Raw genomic sequence first — 23,978 nt, 5'->3', positions numbered from 1 at the left:
TGAAGTCACACAGCTCCATGACCTACAGAAATAATGTTGTATACCCCCACAAGTTTCCTCGTCACTTTTATGACCAGGACATGCCCCAAAACCTTTAGCTCGGACCAAAAACCCTGACCACAGGGTGTCCACTAAGTCCTTGAAGTCAAAATATAAGTCAGGCCACCAGGTGGTGTTCGGAGGATGTGTCTCAGTGGTCGTATTGAGTACCTCTCGCGTCAGCCCATTTTGAAGTCTCCAGGTAATCTTGACAGTTTGATATGGGTCAGTGCTGGCAGTTCGGGGTTGAGGAGGACAGCCATCATCAGGAGAGTCAGAGTGATCTGTCTGAGATCTGCTGTCGGACGAGCTTCAATTTTAAGGGATTGGAGGGATGCAGTGTTGACTTCCATTTTCTTTGAGCCCTCTCTTGTTTCTCTGGAGTGGCCTGTCACACGTGGTTGCAATGTACCCAGGGTCCAATTCTGTCTCAGTGAAATCTATCTCCCAATGATGTCCTGGCCTTTCCCCCCGATATCTTACACCTGTGTGCTGTCCTTTTCCCGGTCTCATCATCTGGCAGGCCTTGCAGGTACAGACTATATCCTGGATGGTTTTCTTCTGTTGGGGAAACTGCAGCTGTGCTGTTTGTAGGAGTGTCAAAGTCTTTTTCTCTCCCAAATGGGTAGTTTGATGTAAATGGGTACAGAGATGCCTGCCCAGATTGGCAGGAAGCAACAAGTTGTCATCCTGGTCCCGATACCATCCGTTTTTGCCAGCAGGACGGGTGGTATTATCTTGCACCCAGCTCAAATCAGAGGGGGAGTATATGGGGCTTGGGGGGAGTGTTCCCATTGCCGGCGGTGGCAATCCCACAGTCAGTATATGGGCTTCGTGGTCTCCAGCAGCTGCCTCACGGGCTGCTGCATCGGCCGCATGGTTGCCTCGGGCCCTGGCACCCTCTCCTTTCTGGTGTCCCGGGACATGCACTATGGACACTGCCCGGGGCAAGTGGACCGCTGCCAAGAGTCTGCGAATCTCAGGCACGTTTTTAATCTCTTTTCCCTCTGCCGTCAAGAGCCCCCGCTCTTTATATATGGGGCGTTGAATGTGCACAGTGCCGAATACATATCGGCTCTCAGTGTAAATAGTGACTCTTCTTCCTCTTGCCCTCTCTAGTGCTTGTATCACAGCTATCAGTTCTGCTTTTGGGGCAGATGTTCCAGGGGGCAAGGCCTCAGCCCAGATGATCCTACCAGTGTCATCTACTATGGCTGCCCCCGCTTTTCTCTGTCCATCCTTTATAGAACTGCTCCTGTCCGTGAACCATACCAGCTCACTGTTTTTTAATGGCAAGTCACTGAGGTCTTTTTGTATGGCGGTTACCTCAGCTAACACTTCAACACAGTCATGGAGGGGCCCGTCCTTCTCCGGGATGGGTAGCAAAGTGGCAGGGTTCAGAAAACAAGGTGTTTGAAAGTGTATCCGGGGAGCATCCAGCAGCAGGGCCTGGTAATGGGTTAAGCGAGCATTAGAAATCCACTTACCAGGTGGCTGTTTGAGGATTCCCTCTATGGCATGAGGAGTGTAGACCAGGAGACGCTGTCCATAAGTCAGCTTGTCAGCATCATGGACAAGGAGAGCAGTGGCCACGATGATATGGAGACAGGGTGGCCATCCCACAGCTACTGGATCCAGTCGTTTAGAGAGATATGCCACAGGCCATCTCCATGGTCCCCATTGCTGCGTCAGGACTCCCTTCCCTACTTCCTGCTTTTTATCCACAAACAGTTGAAACAGCTTAGCTGGGTCCGGAAGAGCAAGGGCTGGGGCTTCCAGTAATGCCTGTCGAAGTTCCTGAAATGCCCGCCTCATTGGCTCAGTCCAAGTCCAGTCTCTATTTTCTCTGCTTCTTTCATATAGAGGTCGGGCCTTTTCAGCAAACCCCATAATCCACAGCCTGCAGTACCCAACCATCCCTAGAAACTCCCTCACCTGCCGGGGAGTTGTTGGCTCGGGGATCCGTAGAATAGTCTCTTTCATAGCCTGAGTCAACCATCTTTGTCCCTGTTTTATTTTATATCCCAAATAAATGACTTCCTGTCTAGCAGTTTGGGCCTTCTTCACACTTGCCTGGTACCCCAATGTCCCCAAAGTCTGGAGGAGATCGCCTGTGGCCTTTAGGCAAACCTCCTTAGTCGTAGCGGCCAGCATTAGGTCATCTACATACTGCAACAGAACAACTTCGGGGTGTCTGGTTCGATACAGAGATCTTCGCCTAGAGCCTCACTGAACGTCGGCGAGTTTTTGAACCCCTGTGGGAGGCGAGTCCAGGTCAGCTGCCCCATAGTTTGGCCGTCCTCATCAGCCCATTCGAATGCGAAGATTTCCTGGCTCTGGGGTGCCAAAGGCAAGCTGAAAAAGGCATCTTTCAAGTCTAAAATTGTATACCAGACATAGTCTGGTGGCAAGCTGCTCAGGAGGGTGTATGGGTTAGGGACAGTGGGATGAATGTCACTCACCCGTTTGTTGACTTCACAAAGATCTTGGACTGGTCTAAAGTCTGCTCCTCCGGGCTTTTTCACAGGCAACAGGGGAGTATTCCATGGGGACCGGCACTTTTTGAGAATTCCTGCCTTTAGGAGGCGCTGGATGTGTGGCATAATTCCTTGCCAAGCCTCCTGGCTCATGGGATACTGTTTCACCCTCACAGGAGTAGCATTTGCTTTTAATTCAACAACAGTGGGAGGTCTTTGTTTAGCCAGTCCTATTCCCGCTATCTCTGCCCAGGCCAGAGGGTATTTCTGAATCCACTGCTGCATAGCAGGATCCACTGCTGCAGGGGGTTTTGGTGAATATAGTCTGTATTCATCTCTCAGTGCCAGGGATAAAACATGAATTGGTTGTCCAAGCCCGTCTGTGACTGATATCCCCCCAGAGTCAAAGTGAATTTGCGCATTGACTTTGGCCAATAGGTCTCTTCCTAATAAAGGGGCCGGACATTCCAGGATCACCAGAAATGAGTGGGACACCCGTTGAGCTCCCAAGTCCACTTTTTGTTTAGTAGTCCAGTAATATCTCTTTGTCCCGGTGGCTCCCTGGATCAAGCTAGTCTTTTTGGACATCGGCCCAAATTTTTGGCTGAGAACTGAGTACTGGGCTCCCGTATCCACCATGAAGCCGACCGGTTTCCCCTCCACATTAATAGTTACCCAGGACTCGGGGAGAGGTGCCGGGCCCTGACCCCCCTAATCACTATCTTCCCCTGCATATAAGACGTGGGTCCCCGAGGAAGATTCTTCCTGTCTTACAGTCTTTTTCTTCAGATCTCTCTTGGGGCACTCATTTTTCCAGTGTCCCTGCTTTTTGCAGTAAGCGCATTGGTCTCTCTTTAGGGCAGGTCTAGCTGGTTTTTCCTTTCCTCCCGACCGGGTGTCTTTAGTTCTCGGGGCTTCAGGCCCCTTTCTCGTCCCCACAAAAAGGATCTGAGCCAGCTCTTTCTGATTTCTCCGGTTTTTTTCACCCCTATATTTTCTTTCCTCCCGTCTAATCCGTTTTTCATATTCTCTTTCTTCCTGTCTAATCCGTTCCTCCCTCTCTTCAGGGGTCTCTCTGTTATTAAACACTTTTTCAGCTGCCCTTACCAGATCCTGTATTGACAATTTCCCCAGCCCTTCTATCTTCTGTAACTTTCTCCTGATATCTGGAGCTGTCTGGTTCAGGAAAGCTAACAGAACTGCTGCGCGTGACTCATCAGCCTGGGGGTCCATGGGCGTATACTGCCTAAAGGCTTCCATTAACCTCTCTAAGAAGGCTGCCGGGCTCTTGTTTGGCTCCTGTCTTATCAGATTTACCTTAGATAAATTTGTCGGTTTTCTGGCGGCTGCCCGGAGGCCGGCCATTAGAGTCTGATGAAAGACCCGAAGACGCTTCCTACCGGCTGTCCAGACGCTCAAAGTCCCAGTTTGGCCGCATGGAAGGGAACCCTTCTTCCACTAGATGGGGCTGCATGGTCGGCCTCCCATCCACCCCGGGAACGTGTTTCCGCGCTTCCGACAGAATTCGCTCCCATTCCTCTGTGGTGAAAAGTACCTGTAACAGCTGCTGACAATCATCCCAAGTAGGATTGTGAGTAAACAGGATAGTGTCTAAAAGATCAATAAGGCCTTGGGGCTTTTCAGAAAAAGAGGGGTTTTGAGCTTTCCAGTTATATAGGTCACTGGTTGAGAACGGCCAATGTTGATAATTCCGTTTTCCGTCAGGATTTGCCGCCCGACCGGGACAGGAAGCGCTCCAACAGTAGACGAAGGGGCCTCTCGGCTCCCGTAGTCAGACGAGTCCCCGCCCCCTCGGGTCCTTCCGTGAGTTCCCTGGGCTGGTCCCCCTTCCTGCTGCGGAGCTGAGGGTTCTGAGTTCCCTCTTTGTTCTCCGGACGACACCTGAGGTACCTGCGGGAGCAAGGGTGGTGGAGTATACGGGGGAGGCGAGATTTCAGTGTCTAAATCAATCAGACTAGGGTATAGGGAAGATTCCTGGAGTATCGGTTTCTTCTGGCTCTCCCATGCCTCCCGGTCGTCTTCTTCCTTAGAGGTCTCCATGACCAGGACCTGTGGAACAGAAGCACTGGGGGGGTTGTGAATAAAGGGTTTCAGCCAGACGGGAGAGTCTTCTACTAGATTTTCCCAGACCAGGATGTAGGGAGCTTGGTCCGGATGGCCCTGAGGGTCAGGAGCCATTATCTTTTCTTTAACAGCCTGGATGACTGGCAGCCCGAAAGTTCCCTCCGGCGGCCACCGACCTGAAATGTCGGCCACTCAGATGAGCATAGGGTTTTTAGCTTGCTCTTCTTTACTAGCAGGGATAGATTCTGAGCCTTGGACTTAAAATCGGAAAAATGGTCAGTCATTACAGATAGCGGTGTAGAATAACTTTGACCCACGGCGGCAACACCCACAATAAACGCACAAACAGCAAGCACACCGCCGGCACACAAAGACAAGCGACAGACAGTAGACGAACGAATATTGGCCGAAAACACTGAACTAGGCTTATCCCGCGTTGCTGTTGTCCTGTTCCCCAAAGTTACCTTACCGAAGGGCGTCCACTGCCCACCAGACTCAGGATCGGGAGAGACGTTTCCCCCCGTTCCTTTACAGAGCGGCTCACAGAACCAGCTGCCTTCCAGCTCGAGTGCTGGGCTCCGGACTTATGCTGGCTGGGTGACTCTCTCGCCCCCTGACCTGATGCCGGCGTCCTAATATACTTCCTCCTAGCAAGGCTTCCCTTGTGCCTGGAAAGTGGTGTTCTTCTCAGTCAGGGGATCCCGGACGAGCCCCCAAATGTCATGCCCGAGGTCCCAATCCCCAGAACTGAGAGAACAAGACATCCACAGCAATGCAAACGCAAAAAGAGAATTTTATTGCTAGCTCGGGCCAGGACCCAAATTTCATCCAATGCAATGGAGTGGAACAAGGGCGCAGAGCCCTGAGTTACAGCAGTGTTTATAGGGTTAAGACAAAGACAGGGCGTTGGCAGGGGCGGATTGGTTGCCAGGGCTCCTTAGCATCTGCTAATTGGCTAGATTTTCGCGCGCGCGGGCTTCCTGGGGTGGGGGCGGGGGGGGGGGGTGTTCCTCCTTGTCCTGATAAGCCTGAACCAGGCTACAGGGAGTATACTGATTGGTCGAGTCCTGGCGCCTGCAGAGGATGATCTCAGCTCCTTCTTGGCAATAACTCAGCCCCTCTGTAAAGGAGACTTAGGCCTACCTTGGCCCCATGAAGCTTGTCATGTTTGGTCCTAACAAATGGAAAAGTAAATGATTTGAGGAAGTCTTACAGTATATTACATTTTCAGTGTTTAGGCCTATTTGCAGAAAATAAATAGATCTAGGGCTGAAGCATTATGGATGCAGAGAGTGGAAGGCATTCATTGATTAGATGAAGAATCTATACCAAGAATTCACATTCAATTATCTGTCATGTGTGTCACTGTAGGCAGTACAAGTGGCCTATAACGTTGGAAGAACTGCCTTTTACTGCATATTTGTTGAAAAATGTCACTTCTTTCTTTTTTTATAGCAATGTCATGATTTGACAGTTGTGTTTCATACCTGAAGCAAAAAATAAAACTAATATACATACACATGCACAAACACATACCTACCTACAGGTTATTCCACTAATAAATGATTAAGTTTGAGCTAGACATTTAAAATATGTATCCTCTGTTTTAAATTCGATCACGTTCTAATATTTGTGAATCAGTAATTTGGAATCTAGAATGCATTATATCCTATAAAATAATCCTACAGCGATTAGGTATCTAAGGCCTAGGTCACAAACAACAATTTATGTCATAATAACACTAGGGATGTTTGCCAGGATGTACAGCTAGTAAATAGAAAATTCAGGACGCAAATCTAAATTCTGAAAATTCTGTTAATTTATATGGACACATAAATGATTTATAAACATTTAACTTAGAGTATTTGGAGCCTTAAAAGAGGTTATTTGTTCACTCCATTGAATTCGTAATTGGCTGACTTGCATACACAAATAAAATGAAGAGAGTAGTCCATTCTGGAAATAAAAATAAACATTTTGCCAAGAGACGCTGTATTGAGTGGCTTATGAGTAAGAGGAGGGCCTTGAAATTTGGCAAAACCATATCGCCTGACATTGGGCAACTTACTTAACGGGCCTCTAGTTTCCTCGTCTTTAACACAGGTTAATAACATGCACTTCCTAGGGATGTTATAAGGATTAAATGAGATGGTATGTGAAGATACAACTTTAAGCAATATGTATTTTTCCTTGCTTCTTCTCTTCCTTCTTTCAAACCTCCAGACATGTGTTCACAAGAACTACAATACACACAGACTTCATTTGTCTGAAAGAAACATGTGACGTATGAAATGATTCTAAAAATCCTAAGGTCTTGATCTCTTACCTTTCGTAACCTCTCTTTATTTCTTTAGCCATGGACTTGATTTGTAGAACTGGAGCCAATTATGTTTTCTCTATGTGCCTTTGTTCTGACTCTATTAGCTGCATCTATCCTCCTGCCCCAGGCGTTGTGTCTCCTAAATAAAACGTGTTTTGTCAATACACAGTGCTAGCAACACTGAAACTTAAATGCTGCCTAGGAATTCTGAAGAAAAAAATAGTTCCGTTCTTGATTATTTCCATGACACAGTGTGGGAATTCATTATATTTAATGGTAGCTCAATGATATAAATTGTGTATTGATTATAATATGAACATTTATACCCATCTATTCACCGTAAAATTCTTAGTGTTCTCCAGAGAGCAGTAAAAGGATACAATTTATAATAGTATAATTAACTTTCAATTATATTTGCAAATTACATTTCTTGGAGTCTCTTCATAACAAAGAAAATAAAGGAAGTTAAAATAATGTATATTCTCAAATATGAAAATGTCATTTTCCTCCTTTCCAATTTTTTTCTCTTTTATGAATGTATTCTCTTTATGTCATTAACCTTTGAGGAAACATTTTCAAACATCCTTTTCTGCCTTCTGCTTTACTGAATGTTGTGTAAAATAGTCCTGCATAGCCTTACACACACACACACACACACACACACACACACAAAGACACACACACACACCCTGAGAGTTAAAAGCATCCAATTAAACAGGGTTGTGCTCATTTAATTCAGTGATTCAATGGTATTGTACCAGAAAATATATTAATAATCTAGAAATATGTTAGTCACTCAGTTGTGTCCGACTCTTTGTGACCCCATGGACTGTAGCTCTCCATGCTCCTCTGACCATGGAATTCTCCAGGCAAGAATACTAGAGTGGGTTGCCATTCCCTTCTCCAGGGGATCTTCACAATCCAGGGAATGAACCTGGATCTTCTGCATTACAAGTGGATTGTTTACTGTCTGAGCCACCATGGAAGCCCCAATAATCTGAAAGCACCTCCCCAAACTTCATCTGACTTTGAGAGAAACCTTGAGGGATAAGCAGTAGTTTTCAGTCAAGAGCTAGTTTATCCCTCCAAGACTCATCCCCTAGAGCAGGGATCCCCAACCTCTAGGCTGTGGACCGGTGCCTCCTGTCAGATCACCAGCAGTATTAGATTAGAAATAAATTGCACAATAAATGCAATGCATTTGAATCATTCCAAAACCATCACCTCCCTACATGTCTGGTCTATAAAAAAGCTGTCTTCCATGAAATTTGTCCCTGGTGCCCAAAAGTTTGGGGACCACTGTCCTAGAGGACATTGGGCCATGTCTGGAGAGATTTTTGGTTGTCACAGCTAGAGAGAAGGGGTGAACACATGTAGTCTATAGAGACCAGGTCTGCTAAACAGTCTGCGGTGCTCAGGACAGACCGCCAGTGCAAAGAATTAACCAGCTCCAAATGTCAATAGTGTCAAGCTTAGGAAACCTGCTCAAAGCTTGCAGGTTGTTCAGCTCACCAGTCCCTGTGATTCAGCACTTTTGATACTGGCCCTCTTCAATACCAGACCACCTGACCTACCTCCTGAGAAATCTATATGCAGGTCAAGTAGCAACAGTTAGAACTGAACATGGAACAACAGACTGGTTCCAAATCAAGAAAGGAGTACGTCAAGGCTGTATATTGTTACCCTGCTTATTTAACTTGTATGCAGAGTACATCATGAGAAATGCAGGACTGGATGAAGCACAAGCTGGAATCAAGATTGCTGGGAGAAATATCAGATATGCAGACGACATCGCCCTCATGGCAGAAAGCAAAAAAGAACTAAAGAGCCTCTTGATGAAAGTGAAAGAGGAGATTGAAAAAGTTGGCCTAATACTCAACATTCAGAAAACTTAGATCATGGCATCTGGTCCCATCACTTCATGGCAAATAGGTAGGGAAAAAATGGAAACAGTGAGAGACTTTATTTTCTTGGACTCCAAAATCACTGCAGATGGCGACTGCAGCCATGAAATTAAAAGATGCTTGCTCCTTGGCATAAAAGTTATGACCAACCTAGACAACATATTAAAAAGCAGAGGCATTACTTTACCAACAAAGGTCCATCTAGTCAAAGCTATTGTTTTTCTGGTAGTCACGTATGGATGTGAGAGTTGGACTATAAAGAAAGCTGAGCACTGAAGAATTGATGCTTTTGAACCGTGGTGTTGGAGAAGACTCTTGAGAGTCCCTTGGACTGCAAGAAGATCCAACCAGTCCATCCTAAAAGAAATCAGACCTGAGTATTCATTGGAAGGACTGATGTTGAAGCTGAAACTCCGATACTTTGGCCACCTGATGCAAAGAGCTGACTCATTAGGAAAGACCTTGATGCTGGGAAAGATTGAAAGCAGGAGGAGAAGGGGATGACAGAGGATGAGATGGTTGGATGTCATCACCGACGCAATGAGCATGAGTAGGCTCTGGGAGTTGCTGATGGACAGGGAAGCCTGGAGTGCTGCAATCCGTGGGGCGGCAAAGTCAGACACGACTGAGCGACTGGACTGAACTGAATCTTCAGATTATTTTCTTTTTTCCCAAGTCTGAAATTTGTGCTGAGGCAAGAGGGGACTTGGTAGCCAGTTACTGAGCTACTCTGAATACTTCTTTATTTTCAAAGTACATCACAATCTCCTCTCCATATATCCCTCTAGCAAATGGTGGCTGTTACCCATTTGACGTCCAGATCACTCTTTCTCAATTAATTTATATTATAAGGTCCGTTTTCCCATCATGTTCACCTATTTTATTTTTAGACTGCATAAATAACTCCTGTTGAAATAATAGGAAGAGACACACATAGCATACTTAGACAATCCATTGTTGCAGTAGCTATTGGGGCAGGTAGATAATATCATTACTGCAATGTGAATAGGGAGAGTGATGGGGCAGCACCAGGTGGGATTTATGATGAATGGTTTTCTCTTTCTCCTTGGTTGCTCTGGCAACCAGTAGCAAACACATGTGAAGCCACAGTCCCAACCTATCTGGAGGGCACTGATTTGGGATGTTAATATGCAGATCTAAAATATCTCGACATCCTAGAATTCCATAGCCAGATCTTATCCCTCAGAGCCATTCCTAAATCCTTGTCATGTAGCTAGTGAGCCATTCCATTATAATTCTGGAAGGATTATTAGAAACCACGATAGAAATAATCAGTTTTGCATTTTTACTCTCAGAAATGCCCTGTGTCTTTTAAAAGTATATTCTCATTATTTCTAGCTTGTATAATTTTATAAATATGAGTCCTTGTTCTAAAGTTTATATGATTTACTTAAAAATTTTTCATCTAAGAAGTGATGGATTTTTCTGAATATAGCATAAATCACAAAACATCTGCCAAATCCCTATGGAAAAACTTTTAGGTTAAAAAGAAAAACCCATTTCAATGATCCTACAGATATAACCAAGGCTAAAATAACATCTGCTCATTTTAATCAGGTATAACCTTAAACTAAGGGCACTGAATGAGAGATTTTTTAAAAGGAGAATGATAATAACATTAACATATTTTGTTATAATTGTGTAGCACTTTAAACTTTAGAAATCATAATAATTTTATTGGGGGATTATTACAGATCAGGCACACAAATATTTTGTATGACTTATTCCATTTTATCCTCACCACTGTCCCATGAAACACTACCACTCTTAATCTACTTCTGAAATGAAGAAACCAAGGACCTGAAGATATTTAAGTGTCACATTAATGTAGTAAGTGGCGTCAGGATTGGAACCCAGACCCGTGTAATCAGATTCTGGGTTCTTTTTTTTTTAAAGCAGTTTTAACAATTTGATCTTTGGCTTCACTGGTCTTTGTTACTGTGCCCAGGCTGTCTCTAGTTGTGGTGAGCGGGGGCTACTCTCCAGTTGCAGTGCACGGGCTTCTCATTGTGGTGGCTTCTCTTGTTGCAGAGCACATTCTAGAGCATGCAGGGCCAGTAATTGTGGCATGCCGGCTTAGTTGCCCCGAGGCATGTAGAATCTTCCCAGACGGAAGCCATGTCCCCTACACTGGCAGGGGGATGCTTAGTCACTGGACCACCAGAGAAGTCCCAGATTTCGGGTTCTTAACTATGTGCTTTCACAAGCACCATCATGCTGATTAAAAAGGGTACAGTGTCAGGAACAGTCACTCCAACTTCCACGAAATGTATATAAGTTAACTGTTTTCATTCTTTCATCTCTGTTTTCTCCCTGACATATATCCATCCTATCTTAGCTACCCATTAACTTGACATCTCTCATAGGGCAGTGATGGCTATGATAGTTGGCTCCTTTGATCTATGGACCTCTAACTCTAATACCGAGTGCTTCTGATTCCCTCTAGTGCTGACTCATTCAGTTCAGTTCAGTTCAGTCGCTCAGTCGATTCCGACTCTTTGCGACCCCATGAATCGCAGCACACCAGGCCTCCCTGTCCATCACCAACCCAAATTGTCCAGAGGCATCATATGATGGTTTAGACCCATAGCACCACTCCGTCTGTGTTCTCCCAGCATCTCATAGCAGTGAGCTAGCTGGAGGTGGGCTGTGAATTTGACATTTCTTTAGGTCTTGAGCTTGAACTTAACTCCATAATATGGTCTTTCTTGTTTTATTAGAAAATTAATATTTTAAGTTACTTATCAGGTAATTTATTTACTTCTACTTCCTGAAACTTTGACAAAAGTGACCACCCTGAAAAGTCACACGTGATTCACCAGAGGTTTCTTACTGCCTGACATAAGGAATCATGCCTCTTAGGGGTATCTGCTGTGCTTTGGGAAACAGGGAGGGATACCTCTTTGCTCCAGAAGTAGCACAAGTGGCTATGGGAAAAGTTGAGAAACAATAATGGGCAAAAGGGTTCTTTTTTTTCCAAAACTTGGAATTGTGGTAATGGATTACAGTATTAAGTGACTAGTTCATCCTTGTGTCAATGAAATTTAGAGGGAGCAAAAGTTGAAGGCAGGGAAAATGTGGACCAATAGGTTATTTTAATGAAATATTCCATAGGAATTCCTTATATTCAGGCTAAATAATATTACAACAAAATTGAGGGGGCATTCACTTTATTGTTTTTAAAACTAAGTTAGCACTGAGCACAGGGCATAGTATAACATTTGAAATATAGAAGGGATTCAATAAATATCTGTTGATAATGGCTATGAATCGGTCATCAGTAACAGTCTAGCAATACCTCAGCTACGAAAGAGTAACTTTGAGGATAATGACTACTTCTAAGCGGAGCTAGTCAAGCATTGCACAGCATGAAGAACCGGGCTGTATGTCTTGTTTAGTTTATTTGGCTGCCTCGGGTCTTAGTCGCATCATGTGGGGTCTGTCCTTGCGGTGCACAGACTCTCTGGCTGTGGCTCGGGCTCACTAGTTGCAGCATGTGAGCTTAGTTGCTCCATGGCATGTGGGACCTTAGTTCCCCAACCAGGGATCAAACCTGAGTCCCCTGTACTGCAGGGTGGATTCTTAAGCACTGGATCACCAGGGAAGTCCCATCCAGCCTGTATATCTGTTACCCTCTTTCGGGATACTCATCTCAGTGAAAGCTGGGGTAAAAGAAAAGACAGGAAAATCCTTGCTCAGAGACCCGTGGTTTGCTTTATGGACAAAAGAAGAGAGTGGCTGCAGTGCACCCAGAGACTCCAGGAAGTAGCTTTATCTCTGCTCAGTTACTCCATCTCTAAACTGGGTATAACCATAACTACCAGCTTCATGGGAGGGCCATGTAGATTAATGAGCTTGCCTTGTGAAGTGCTTGGCAGATGGAAAGGTTTTGAGTGGTGCTCTGATTGTCTTCATTAATTTTCATAGACAGTCCAAGTCTATGTGAATCTTGAGCAAGGAGGTGTGTAATTAATGCCACAGCTCTTTATAGGTAGTGTGGGGATGTCTGTGCAGGGGAGAAGAGTCTGATGCTGCTCTACACCATCTCTTCCCCTGGGTGCCCACTGACTGCTTATTCCCCAGCCCCAGTCTAAGCACCTTCTTTGGATTACCTCTCCTGGCAACTGAATTGTCTGCAGGAATGTCTTAATTAGGTTTGGGATTTCCTTCTTGTCTAAGTTGTTTCGGGTGGCTATAACAAAATACCAGAGGATGTGTTAGTCACTCAGTGTTGTCCGGCTCTTTGTGACCACATGGACTGTAGCCCGCTAGGCTCCTTTGTCCATGGAATTCTCCAGGCAAGATTGCTGGAGTGAGTATCCATTCCCTACTTCAGGGGATCTTCCCAGGGATCAAACTAGGGTCTCCTACATTGCAGACAGATTCTTTAGTGTCTGAGCCACCAGGAAGTACACCAGAGGATGGGTGGCTTATTGACATTTATTTCTCATGGTTCTGGAGGCTGGGAAGTCCAAGATCAAGGTGCCGGCAGATTTGTTGTTTGATGAGAGCCTGCTTCCTGGTTCACAGATGGTTGTCTTCTTGTTGTGTCTTCACAGGTCAGAGATGGCCAGGAAGCTCTCTGGGATCTCTTTTATAAGGGCACTAATCCCATTCATGAAGGTTCTACCCCTATAACCTAATCACCTCCCAGAGTCCTCACCTCCTACACCATCACATTGTAGGTTAAATTGCAACAGATGAATTTTGTGAGGACACAAACCTTCAGTCTATAGCATTTATCAAGGGCAGGCCTGAGTCACAGTGGAAATTAAGTGTCTTCTAGTTCTTCTGATGACTCCAAGGGCTCCTTGAACATTGTCCCTGTTCTGCGCACACTCCAACCCCAGAATACTAAGGAGTTTAGGAGGTCTTGTCTGGGATCCAAAGATCCCATCATTGACACCACCACCTCTACCAGTCCTTGTAACATCTCCTGGAGACAGCAGGCGGTGGTGTGTGGTGCATGGACAGACTGAGGAAACTCAGAGCTGGCTGTGGACAGGGATGACTTTCTGGTGAAGGAGATTTACAAGAAACAACCTCTATATTTTGAGGTTCCAAAGCACATGAAATGGGTCCACTTATTAATATTTTTTTAAAAAGAAAGTTTATGAAACAAAGGAAGAAAATGGAAACTTTGGGTGATTCTTAGCAGCAAGCTTGTCCAGAAGCTTTACCAAGTGATTTATGTGGCTAGTCCCACCTCCCTCTGGATTGGCTAAAGTCAAGATCATGGGTTCATGAGTTTCTGTGCAGGGACCTCAGCTCTACCTAGAAGACACTTCACTCGGATGGGGCTGGTGGGGAGGGACCACGCTGGGCCATCCGACTGTCCTGCCAGCTCCCAGGAGAGGGTATCACTGTCCTGTTTTCTCAAATTAAGTCTGTCCAAACTTCAGGGCACTGTCTCCTTAAACACTGCCATCAGAAAATAGCACACGGGTCCCCTCCTGGCTATTTGTCCTGAAAGGAAATTTCTGAGCAAGGATGGGACAGGAATTCAGGCCAGGGGGGTGCTGTGCTAGTTTATTCACCCCTTTCGCTGGATCTGACTGACAGAATGAGAGCAGCACGGACTGGGTTTGCTGTTTACTTCTTTTATGGCTTGCCCTCTGGTCTTCCTGATGAATTAGGGAGCTATTCAGTATGCTGCCTTGTTTAATCTACTTGTAAAAGAAAATGTTCTTTAGGAGGGGAGTCTCTTCACTGAGATCTTAACACACCTGAAGCCTGAGGCCCCAGGACCACCTGGGGTTTGCGATGTGCTTTGTCTTTTTCTCCATCACTAGAGCATTATCTTTTGTCTCTCAACCCCTCTGGGAATGAGAAAGAGGCTCATTCTAAATTCCTTCTGCTGCTCACCACCCAGAAGCCTTTTGTATGTTTGTAAATCATGAACTCTGGCAAGGGAGGGTCTCAGTTGGCAGGATGAGGTAAGAATGGTTCAGCCCTCTGAGCAAAAACACTCAGCTCCGGCTCCTTTCTGCCTGTCCCACCATCATCATGCCAACAGCACCATATATGCTTGCATTCCAGAGCCTTCTGGATAAGCCTCATTACACAAAATATTATCACGAATATTTACGTATAATCATTATCCAGAATTTGCAAAGTGCCAGCAATGAGATTTTTAACATGCACAGCAACTTCAAACTGTAGTTATTTAAAGGCCGTTTTACAGAACCAGGTTTCAAAGGAGGAGGAAAGTTGCCTAGAGTTACCTAGTTAGTATTAGGGAACCAGAGAGGAGATAACCAGGGTAGGGAGATGATAGGAAGCCATGTCTCAGCCCAGTTTTCATGTAGATATTTGAAGAAAAGTGAAGACAGGTTTTCCTCCAGACTCTTTCCACTTATGAATCAAAGATTATTCTTGAAATTTTGGAAGCATATGGAAGTGGAAGAAGTATGTTGAGGAATGACACAAAGATGTGGAGGGAAGGACAGAGAAATTGAGAGGGGGACAGAGGGAAATGGAGAGAGAGAGAGTGTGTGTGTGTGTGTGTGTGTGTGTGTGTGTGTGTGTGTGTGTGTAAGACTGTGAATAGCTGCCTCCCACCAGCCTCTGGTTGGTTAACAGCCTCCCTCGAGGCCAGTACCTGAGTTGGAGTCTCTCAGTTACTTTTCTCTGGACACAAGTGGCCTCAAAAGAACCTAGTAGGGTAATTTTAGAAGATCTTTATTGACTACATTAATGCCAAGAAAAAAGGTCCCTCCTGGCCCTCCCTTCAGGCTACAGATGAAAGAACTAAGGTGCAGAGAAGTTAAATGATTTACCCAAGGTCACCAACTCACCAACGACAGAGCCGGGATGACAGCCCAGGTCTTCTTTCCTCACACGGTGCATCTTGCCTCCCTCTCTGGGGCTGATGCGCACCAGGTTGGAATGGGATTCAGTGGCACAGCCATGGCATCCTCTTTGGAAGGGAAAAGTGAGTTTACAGTGAAAATCATTCAGTCGTGTCTGATTCTTTGTGACCCCATGGACTATACAGTCCATGGATTCTCCAGGCCAGAATACTGGAGTAGGTAGTCTTTTCCTTCTCCAGGGGATCTTCCCAACCCAGCAATTGAACCTAGGTTTCCCACAGGTGGATTCTTTACCAACTGAGCCACAAGGGAAGCCCTTTGGAAGGAAAAGTATTTGGAAAAGGCAGCTGTTGGAAAGCCACTTCTCTGTCAGCTGTTTCAATGGTGGAAGCGGCAGCTTTGATTGGGGTCCTTGAAAGGAAAGAGCTGGGCATTTGGGCTGGTGGTGAGGAGGTAAACCTTTCAGTACAGGACTACCTGGATGGGGAGATAACAGGGATGCAGTCTGACAACCAGCTAGATATCAAAACTGTCTTTTAATAGGGGCTGGTATCATGCAGCATAAATAGCCGATTACATGAAGCAAAAGTCTTAGCCCCAGAACCCGGAATGGTCTTATCCAGTATCCTTAAAGACTCTGTACATTGTTCAGTTCAGTTTCTCAATCATTTCCAAATCTTTGAGACCCCAAGGACCACAGCATGCCAGGCTTACCTGTCCATCATGAACTCTCAGAGCTAGATCAAACTCACGTCCATTGCGTCAGCGATGCCATCCAACCATCTCATCCTCTGTCACCCGCTTCTCCTCCCACCTTCAATCTTTCCCAGCATGAGGGTCTTTTCCAGTGAGTCAGCTCTTCACATCAGGTAGCCAAAGTATTAGAGCTTCAGCTTCAGCATCAGTCTTTCCAATGAACACTCAGGACTGATCTCCTTTAGGATGGACTGGTTGGATCTCCCTGCAGTCCAAGGGACTCTCAAGAGTCTTCTCCAATACCACAGTTCAAAAGCATCAATTATTCAGTGCTCAGCTTTCTTTATATGTCACTATGTGCATTTAATAATGCCATTGTCATGCCTACTGTGTAACTACTGTATATCTAATATATATACTTGGTAAAGTTTTCTTCTACATTTTTGATATCTGTTCTCTCATTTATTGGCTTCTGCTGATGTCCAAGTAGATGAGAGCAGTCAGATTAGCTACATTAAAATATGGTCTGGAGAATTATTCACATTTAGTTTGTTCATTTATTTATTTACTCATCATTTATGTATTTAGCCCACCATGCCTAAAGAATCCATAAACAAGAATATAAGCAAATGTAATGGGAATAATACTCCCAATATTTTCTCAGTATATTTTGATGCTCCTTTCAATCTAGACTCCATGTAGCCTCAAAGACTGATTCGTGAGGCATATTGCCCCAAGGAAGGAAAGATTGGATGCTGTCTGGAACAAAGGGGCTGGGACCATGTTGATGGCTGAAGGTCAGACTCTAGTAGGCTTCTCAATCTCATGTGTTCATTGCCCAGATACCATTTTGTATTAAAATTCTCCCCAAGTAGTTAGGCATAAAGCTCTTAGAGATCATCTATGTCAACCTATTCCTTTTCTCAGTGAAAAAACTGACTTAAAAAAGTGAGTGACATACTCAAAGAAGTTAGTGGCACAGCCCAAAACTTGACCCAAATGCTCTTTTTGGAATTGAGCTATTCTGAACATTATATCACTGTATCTTCTTTGTTATTAGGGCTAACACTCAGGTTTTCTCCTATATTCATGTTTTACTTTTAATTCATTTTTATGGTTAAGGAAATAGTTTGCCTTGACAAAAGTCATGTTTCCTCCTTCCTGGGAGAGTCTCTCTTAAGAACAAAGGTGGGGATTGTGAGCATGGCTGTGAATGCTCCTTGACTGTTTTGTGAGCTTGGCTGTGAATGCTCCTTGAGTCTGTTTTGCTCCTTGGCAGGAGGTGGTCAATTTGAAGTGGTCAAGATCAGCATGTGCCTTGAATGGTGATTATTTCTGGCTTTGGTTCTAATCTTCATAATGATTCAACACTATCATTGAGGTGTCAGGCCATGAAAGAAAACACTCTTTCCTTGTGACTTAATGAGTATTTGGGACAACTGGTAACCCTCTGATCTGATCAGTGTGTGAAACTTGAGCCCCAGAAGACTTGTCATGTTTTCTCTGTGTTGTTGCAGCTGTTGTTGGCTTGACCCGTCGACTCAGTCATTGTTTGGTGTCCATATCTGCAGACTGGACAGTTTCCCTCTGCTAGACTGTTTTACTTGTGGGGACTAACACTTCTTTATTGGTTTACTTGAAGATAAACAGATCCCCACCTAGAACTTGGATTACTGTGAAAGCAAATGAGGGTCTGCATGGTATGGAAGGGAGAGAGGGCAGTGGTTGGAAGGTAGATCATGCTGAGCTAGAGTCTGGGTCTTTCCATGACCCAGTGAGACTCTACTACAGGTCACTTCACTTTAATTCATTCCTCTTTGTTCCCTTTTCTGCATGATATCAGTGATAGTCTGCCCTGGGAGTCTGGGTGAGCTGCCAACAGGATGAGATGTGGATTTTCTTTTTTCTCTCTGTATCTGGACATTATCTATGACATAGAGATTTTTTCTGTCTTGCGATGCTAGTATTAATTTCCTCTGAGTATTGTTAAGAGGAGATAGAGGTATACATGAGAGAATAAGCTGGAACCATGTCTGGATGGGAGGTGCTAAATGGGACACTGTGGTCATCACGGCATGTATCCTATGAACCGTGTGGAAGCAGATCCCACGGTGACAGTGTCAAGCTGCCCTCCCTCAGTGTGGGAACCCTGTAGCTCAGGGATGGAGACCTGCAAGGTGCATCCAACTCTTTGTGCTTGTACATTTTCAAAATGAAGCTAATTCAAGCATTTTCCTTTTTAAACTTTTTTATTTGGTGGAAAAATTTATGGTCACTATTAAAAATATGAAAAGGAAATTATGGAAGAGAAAATTAAGATTATTTTGTACTGTGACACCTAGCAATATGAAGATTTTAATACTGGCAAATATTTTCTCTGAAAAGTTTCTCCAATTGCATTACCATTGCTGGAATATGGATGCTCACTTCACTGCATCAAAGCCAGCATTAATTATTAAAATTGAAAAAAGTGCCAGTTTTATTGATAAGAACTGGTGGGCAAAATATTGTTTTAAATAATATTTTATTAATATAATTGTTGAAAAATTATATATATATATATTAGTTGTGAATTTTTGTTCACAGTTTTGACTACTTTTAAAATTTGTTCATGTGTTCTTTTTGATTTTTGAGGCCACTTTGTATGTTTGGTACATTAAGCATATGTTTGTCTCATACTTCTTATTTTTTCTATTTATACATTTGACTGTTCCAGATCTTAGTTGTGGCACTTGGGTTCATCCATCTCTGTTGAGGCGTTTGAACTCTTAGTTGCAGCATGTGGAATCTAGTTCCCTGACCAGGGATCACATGCTGCGAGCCTGGAGTCTTAGCCACTGGACAACCAGTGAAGTCCCTGGCTCATACTTTTTTTAATTGTATGATTCCATTCTTTTTGTTATAGGATATGATTACTATATAATACATTGCACATATTTAAAGTGTACATTCTTGATGAAGTTTGACATATATATTTATACACACACACATATATATATACAGTCATTAAACCATCACCACAATCAAGATAATGAACCAATACATCATTCCTCGAAGTCTCCTTGTGTCCCTTGTAATCCCTCTCCTATTGTTTTAAATTTGAGCAATTCAACTGGGTATCTAATAGTATCTAATTGTAGTTTAATTGGCTTTTTCAAATAACTAATGATGCTGGACATATTTTCATATCATATTGCCATTCTTATATCTTCCTTAGTGAAGTGTCTGTTAAAATCATTTGTCCATTTTAAAATTTATCTTATTATTGAACTTTGAACATCAATATATAAATATTTTAGATAAAATCCCTTTGTCATATATGTGTCTGCAAATATTTTCTCCCAGTCTGTGGCTTGCCTTTTATTTTGTAACATGTCTTTTAGGAGTGTAAGTTTTAAATTTTGATGAAGTTAAATTTATTGATTTCTTTTTTTTCTAGTGTATGTTTTTTGTGTCCTATTTCAGAAATATTTTCCAAATCTTGGGCTATGGTCCATAGTGCTGCAAAAAGTTGGACACAGCTGAGCAAACACACACACACACTCATACACACACACACAGACATACACAAGGCTCTTCAATATTTCCAGCACCATTTGTTGAAAAGATTCCCTTTCCCCTCTGAATTTTGCATTGGTGTCCTAGGGCTGACATAACAAATTACAATCTATGTGACTTAAAACCCAGAAATTTATTTTCTTCTAGTTCTAGAAGATAAAAAGTCAAAATAAGGGGTGAATCCTTCTGTTTCTCTTCCTAGCTTCTCATGGTTGCTGGCACTCCTTAGCATTCCTTGGCTTACAGCCACTCCATTGTCTACTTCTGACTCCACGTGACAGTCTTTCCTCTATGTGTCTGATTTCTCTTCTTATAAGGATACCGGTCATACAGGTTATGAGGGCCACCATGCTCCTTATGAACTCGTCTAAACCAGTTACATCTGCAAAGACCCTATTCCCAATTAACTTCACATTTTGGGACTCTGGGTGGACATGCATTTAACCCAGTATAAATTACCTGGGCACTTTTGCTGGAAATCAGTTAACCACGTATGTGACCTATATTCTCTGACTTAGTTCATTGCTTTTATGCTTCAAAAGTCATTTATCATCCTGAGATCAAATATTAACCTCTGTTTTATTCCAACTTATTAAATGCTTGGCTTTTAAAAATTGGGGTATATTTTGGAGTATTTTATATAGTTACACTGTAAGGTTATTTTTTCCTCCAACCAATTTTTTTTCCTACCTAGTGCCTAGTATTTATTTTAGGTTTTAGTTTCTGAAGATATATACATGATAATTTATATAAATATCTGTATGTGCTTACATACACCTTTTTAAATTTTATTTTTTGTTTATTTATTTTTGGCTGTGCTGGGTCTTTCTTGCTGCATGTGCTTTCTCTAGCTGCAGCAAGCAGGGGCTCCTCTCTAGTTGTGGTGAAAGGGCTTCTCTTGTTGTGGCATATGGTCTCTAGAGGGCACAGGCTTCAGTAGTTGAATTGTAAGGGCTTAGCTGCCCTGTGGCATGTGAGATCTTCCCAGACTAGGGATGGAATATGTATCCCCTACATTGATAGGCAAATTCTTAAACCACTGGACCACTCCAGAAGTCCCTACATTTAATTCTTTTTTTTTTAAACAGAGTCATTATCCATTTCAGGGGTAATTCATCTCTTGCCCTTTCTGTTTCTTCCTTTAAGTTCTTATTAGCATATACAGTAAGACCAATTTAATGACCATTTTGTTCTAATACTGCTTTTGAGATTTTTACCAGTATTGTAGTCTAATAATCATTGTAACTTTATAATTGACTTTAACAATTATCAGGGCAAACCTCCTAAAACTTTCATACTTTTATGTTTTTCTTGCTTATTTGTCAAAATGAACTTTAAAATAATTTAGTCAACATTGTTCAAGTCCACTATAATTTCTACTCAACTAGCATTGTACCAATGTACAATTTTGTAGAGGACTGCCATTTTTTTCAATTTTAGTTACACCACAGAGAAATCTGTTTATGCCTTCTTTTAATGTAAGTTTTTAAAAATATCTTTCATTAAAGTTTTATAGTTTTCATTATATGGATTTCTATTATGCATTTCTTATTAGCATCATTCCTAAATATTTCTACTTATTGATTTCCATTATAAACAGAGTCTTTCTTTTCTCTATTACCTTTTTTACCCAGTTTCTGCTAGTGTATAGAAACCTGAATGTTTTTGGTATATTTATATTTTATCTGGTGACTTACTTAAACTACCTTTTATCTATTCAATGATTTTCAAAATTGCTCTTATCTCCTTTTGATATCCAAACTTTAAACTTTATTTATTTATTTAGGGTCCCCTTCATGATTGTTTTCTCATGTCTGGACTAATTACCTTTTCAGATCTGCAATTTGAGGCATGTTTGCTCATAACTAGATTCCCAGTGTCCAGCAAGTGCTATTCTACTAGTCTGATTTTCTCATGCCTTTGTTTCTTTGTTCTCTGGAATTCTAAGCATCATGGTGCATTAAAATGTACAATTTCCAGTGAGTAGTAACACCACTGCTCTTCTTGGGTCCCCATCTACATTTCCTCTTGGAGATTATGCTTTAGCACAATGTCCCCTACCATTTCCTGTCTGGTCTCATACCCTGCTTCTTTTCCTGAGAACTGCTCTGTCCAGTTGGGTGGAGGAGATCTGGAGTGGGTAGTACTATGTTGCAATTCTTTGCCAAACTGCTGTTGAAATATTAGGATAGTTTTCTTAAATCTTAGTAGAGATGCTCACTATTTATCTTGAATGTTTCATGCTGTCATGTTCTGCAGAATGATTAATGATGATGCCAACTCAGTTACTTAGTCCTTCAGTGGAATTAACCTTGACCAGAGCATAGATGAAGATAACAAAAAATTCTTAACATGAGCAAAGTCTCTGTTCCAACATATACCCATGTCTTTTAGAGATGAATGTATATATATTCTTGGTCCTTAAATGTTATTAAAATAATCTATTTTATTCAGAGCTATTCAGATTTATCTTTGGCTTTATTACAAATTATGGAGAGCAAAAGATAATAATCTGTTGAAAAAAGTAAGAATCCATGAGTCTACACTAATGTGAATGAATGAATGAATGAATGGGGGAGAAAAGAAAGCTCTTCCTTAAAGTAAAATGTCAACTAATGCATGCAAAATAAATTACGGAATTAAAAACACACCATTTGCCAACCAGCATAATAATAATTGGCTTAGCATAGTGGATCAAAATTTGAGGAATAAAAGGATATTTACATGGTCTCCAAGTATATTCCCCACAAGCTACTTTTTGTTACAAAGAGAAAAATAGTAACATTACAGTACAGATTATGACAGACATCTCCTGAACCAATGATCAAAGGTAATGTTGCCAAAAATGGCATAAATGGACAGCAAGTGCCGCCTGACACCATGCTGTGAGAACTCAGCATCACTTGTGGAGTATTCCTGCCAAAAGGCATAACTGAGCTCTAATTATGAGGAAACATTGGACAAACCCAAAGTGAAGGATACTCTCCAAAATAACTAGCCTAAATTCTTCTTAAATATCAATATCGTAAAATATAGACAAATAAAAGAGTCAAGAATTGTAGATTAGGCCTGATGTGTTGTCTGAATGCAGTACATGATATTGAATTCTTTTGCTATAAAGGAAATTATTGGGACAAATGACAAAAATACCTCCGTAAGATTTGTAGATGATGATAATAATTGTTCAATGTTGGTTTCTCAGTTTTGATGATTTCCTGTGTTATGTTACAAAATAGTTTGGTTTTCAGTAAGACATAGTAGAGTATTAAGGGATGCGTTTTTCTTTAAATCTGAAAAAAATATGAAAGAGAAAGAAAACAAAACAAGTGGAATAAAATTTAACTTTTGAGAAATATAGAAGAGTGTCTGGTCATATGTAAATCTGAAGTCTTATCAAAATGAAATATAAGCAAATACAAGTCTTAAAAGTAAAAATATGATAGTGAGATCTCATTTTGTACCATGTTTTAATTGCCATACTAATAAGCACTTACATAGCACTTGCTCTTTGGTCCTGTATTTTACACACACACACACACACACACACACACACACACACACACACTCATTTTTACACACACACACACACACACACACTCATTTAATTTTTATCCTGTGAGCTAAGTGGTGTTGTTTTCCCCATTTTCAGACCCAGATTGAGGGACAGTAAGGTTAAATAATTTGCCTGTATATATACATGCTAGTAAAGGGAGGACATGAGATATGAACTCATAAGAATCTGGATCCAGAATCCTTGTAAGGGCTGAGTAAATCACAATAGACTTCTTATTTCAAAACTCATTCATAATACCTGGAACTGCTTTTCGGAAGTTTCTGTTTAGAGTCTGTATTAATTGTCTGTGTCTGTTTAAAGACCCAAAACTTACTGACTTGAAATAACAGACATTTAATACTCACAGTTTCTGTTGGTCAGGAATCTGGGTGCAGCTCAGGTGGGTGTCTCTGTTTGAAGATTTCTCAAAAGGTTGTAGTTGTAGTTGAAGCTGTTGTCTGGGGCTGTGCTCTCATCTGAAGGTTTGCCTGGGAGATATTTGCATCCAGTCCC

General features: G+C 42.4%; 1 protein-coding gene across 3 annotated transcripts in view; it reads left to right on the top strand.

The window, feature by feature from the left end:
* The window catches only part of FRMD4A (FERM domain containing 4A), a 703,559-nt gene that overhangs the window by 66,954 nt on the left and 612,627 nt on the right, over positions 1-23,978 (top strand). For 2 of the 3 annotated variants that reach the window (XM_060397375.1, XM_042230562.2), the window contains exon 1: positions 4,311-4,423. The exons of the other annotated variant lie outside the window; for it this stretch is intronic. The gene's annotated coding sequence lies outside the window, so the exon portion shown is untranslated. Of the gene's footprint in view, positions 1-4,310; positions 4,424-23,978 lie in introns of those variants that run through there. 3 annotated transcript variants of the gene reach the window in all.

The sequence above is a fragment of the Ovis aries genome, chromosome 13, assembly GCF_016772045.2.
Source record: "Ovis aries strain OAR_USU_Benz2616 breed Rambouillet chromosome 13, ARS-UI_Ramb_v3.0, whole genome shotgun sequence".
Lineage (NCBI taxonomy): Eukaryota > Metazoa > Chordata > Mammalia > Artiodactyla > Bovidae > Ovis > Ovis aries.
The sequence above is the reverse complement of the archived record's forward strand: the minus strand, read 5'-3'. Positions and strand labels throughout refer to the sequence as shown.